We start from the raw sequence: 3,390 nt of genomic DNA, 5'->3' as shown, positions 1-3,390 counted from the left end.
TAAATATGACAATTATGTTCGGTTACATCACTCCAAAAGTGTAGAAATCAACATGTTCTTCTACATAAAAAACATTTTATGCTGACAAACATGTTTTAATATAAAATGATTAATTCAAATCAATAACACAAGAAACAATAGAAATATGTCTTCTTCCAGTGCCATGTTATATATCTTTTCTGCATATAACAAAAAATTAATAAATATGAGATTAACTATATCTTTAGAAAAAGTGTGTGATTAAGCAAACAAAGTTTTGTTTTCTTATCGAAAGCTATGAAGAGGATTTTGCGGGACAATTGCGACTATCATGGAATGCATATTGCTTACAAATTTTACAAAGCCTCGTCCTCTTTTGTTGTTGTTCCATTACCTTCTCTTTTCCTCCTTTAATGCGTTTTCCACAACCTTTGGCATGTGAAGGTTCAAGTGGAAGAACTTCAATTTCTTTAGGTACATTGGAACCGATAAAAGCCTCTATTTCATCTTATGATCTTGATGCAATGTCACTCTTTATTTGAGACATTTTTAATTCAATACTACAACCATCATTGTAAATGAGGAGCAATTTCTCTTTATTTGTACCAGCCATATGCATGCATTTAAACAATTGTGCCCATGCTTTTGAAACTAATGTCCTCTCACTTTCAAATTGAGAACATGTCTCCAAAACATTTCCATCATAATCAAAAACCGGTCTACTTGTTGCCAACTTCGTCCACCTATTTACAATTTAGTGAAAGGTGCAAAAATCATATAAAGTATTTATTTGTACGGTATGTTGTGTCGAATGAAATCACATCTCCAAACAAAGAGTAATTTTTTTGACAAATGGGATCAACCCAAAACACACATTTAAGCTTTTCTTCATTATCAGCCTCATAATCATAGAAAAATGAAGGGTTCATCTCACGTTTTCTTCTAAAATTATCAATAAACAAATCAGCATCAGAGTCTTTGATCAATTCTTTCAAATCTCTTGAATAATTTTGCAAATCTCGTTGTGTGCATCCTATATTTTCATAGCTTCCGACCTGCTCCTTTAATATATGATAACTTTTTGAAGTCCCCACATTAGCTCTCTACCGCAAGAAAATAATATATTCTAGTGGCGGAGCCAGAAAAATTATAAAGCCCGGGCAAGAATTTAAAGACTGCAAATCCATATTATATATATTATATAAATAGTCATCAATCAAAATAAAATAGACTAATGGTTTGTTAAAGTAAAATAGATGAAATATAATCTTACAATAGCATGTTAAATAAAATTACGAGGCAAATGTTCTTTCCGAGACAAATGTTCTTTCTGAGACTCTTTAGGATTAAACTCATTAACCACATTAGGAGGTGATTCTAATTCGACTTCCAATTTCACAACATTCACATTCTCAGTATTTTCTCTATCAACCAAAAACCTCCTAATCTCTTAACAAAAGATAAAGTAGTTTCAAGAACGTAACTTTACAACCAAAACTTTTAAGAAATAAATTTACTGTCAAACTCAATAACAACACCAGTGTGTATATACAAACACCACTTATTATGAATTCAACAACTACAATAATAAAATAAGTTGAAAAATAAATAAATAATATTTTAAATTAAAATAATATTTCATGATTTCTTATTGTTATTAAAAATTAATATTTATATATTATAAACAAAGAAAGAGGATGAGAAACATAAACAAAGAAGTAAGAACTAAACTTTAGAAAATGGCATTTTTTTTATTTCTTCACTGAACTAACCCATTATGGTCCCACTCTCTTCTGTGAGGTTGCAATCAACTCTTTAGATACAAGAGTAGAAATTAGAGAACAAACAACATGAAAGAAATTGAAACTTGAAAACAATCTCCGTGTGATTTCAGCAATTAATCCTATTATTAAACCTAAGATCCCAAATGTTGAATAACAGTTACCAATCAAAATATAAAGATTAGAAGAAAATTAATTCAATGGAGAAAGAGAAATAGAGGGAGGAGAGGGAAACGAGAGAAGGGCAAAAGCGCGGTCACGGAGATGGGAGAAGGACGACGGAGTCGTGGTCGCAGAAATGGGATGAGGAACTGGAAGGGAGCGTTTGATTGACAAAAGCGTTTCACGATTTCTTTTTGTTTTTGCCCTTTTTTTTCTTTTTCTATCCTTTCAATTTTTTACTTTTTCTTTTATTTTTTGACCCAAAAAAAATTGGGCTGGCCAAAAGAGCCTGGGCAATGGCCCAGGGTGGCCGTAGGTTGAAACCGCCACTGATATATTCTTGTGAACACTGTTTACACTTCTTGCTGATCTTAAAAATTATTTCTTTCTAGGTGTGACTAGTCCATGTGAATGACTTTCATAAAACTTTTAGACTTCATATTTACCCTTAATAGTTCTCTTAAAAACAATTTTCGCATTACATCCCTCCTGTGTCAATTTTCTTTTTCTATTTTAAAAAAAAACTATTCTCAGTAATAAGCAATTCAGGCGAGTCTATCTTTTTTACCTCTTTAAAACCCTCTTTTGAGCAAAAAAAATACTTCCACTTAACACCATTTTTATCTTTTGTTTCAGTTGAACTACGCACACTAAAACCAACAGCATGTGCCTAATTTTTATAGAAATTACTTCCTTCTATTAAAGTATCAAATACCTTGCCAATTATAGGTTTGAGTTCATCATCGCACACAAGAATCCATACTTCTGACGTATTTTCTTGATCATTGAAGACTTTTGAGGGTGAAATTAAACCGACTTCGTTATAATCCATCTCCATAAAATTATTCCTAAAAGAATAAATATGAGGTATAAATTATTTCAAAATTAACATTAATCATTAAAATTAATACAAAATTGACGTTAACCTTATAAGCTTAGAAAAATTAACCTATAATAACCTATATATGCTATAAAATTGACGTTAACCTTAAAAACTAACATATATATATATATATATATATATATATATATATATATATATATATATATATATATATATATATATATATATATATATACTAGTTATCATAAAACAAAAATATAAACATTTGTAATACTATAAAGATAATAGAAACTTGTTAGAATTCAGTAACTCAACGGTGCTATGAAGAAAAGACGTCGTCGTCATGCTTAATAAAAATAGGCTTAAATGCACCATTGGTTTCTGTAAGTTAGCGAGTTTTTGATTTTCGTCCTTGTAAGTTTTTTTTCTGGGTATGAGTCCCTATATTTCACTTTCGTGTTTGTTTTAGTCCTTAAATTCAAAATTCGCAGGAAAGCCTGTAAAACCGCAAGCAAAAAGTAAGATATAGGGACTCATACCAACAAAAAAACTTACAGGGACGAAAATCAAAAACTCGCTAACTTACAGGGACCAAAAGTGCATTTAAGCCATAAAAATATAACA

General features: G+C 30.3%; 1 pseudogene; it reads right to left on the bottom strand.

The window, feature by feature from the left end:
• Positions 1 to 752: 752 nt before the first annotated feature.
• Positions 753 to 2,754, bottom strand: LOC131659339 (protein FAR1-RELATED SEQUENCE 5-like; annotated as a pseudogene).
• Between the last annotated feature and the right edge of the window lie 636 nt (positions 2,755 to 3,390).

The sequence above is a fragment of the Vicia villosa genome, linkage group LG3, assembly GCF_029867415.1.
Source record: "Vicia villosa cultivar HV-30 ecotype Madison, WI linkage group LG3, Vvil1.0, whole genome shotgun sequence".
Classification (NCBI taxonomy): domain Eukaryota; kingdom Viridiplantae; phylum Streptophyta; class Magnoliopsida; order Fabales; family Fabaceae; genus Vicia; species Vicia villosa.
Note: the sequence above shows the minus strand (reverse complement) of the source record. Positions and strands in the feature narration are given on the sequence as shown.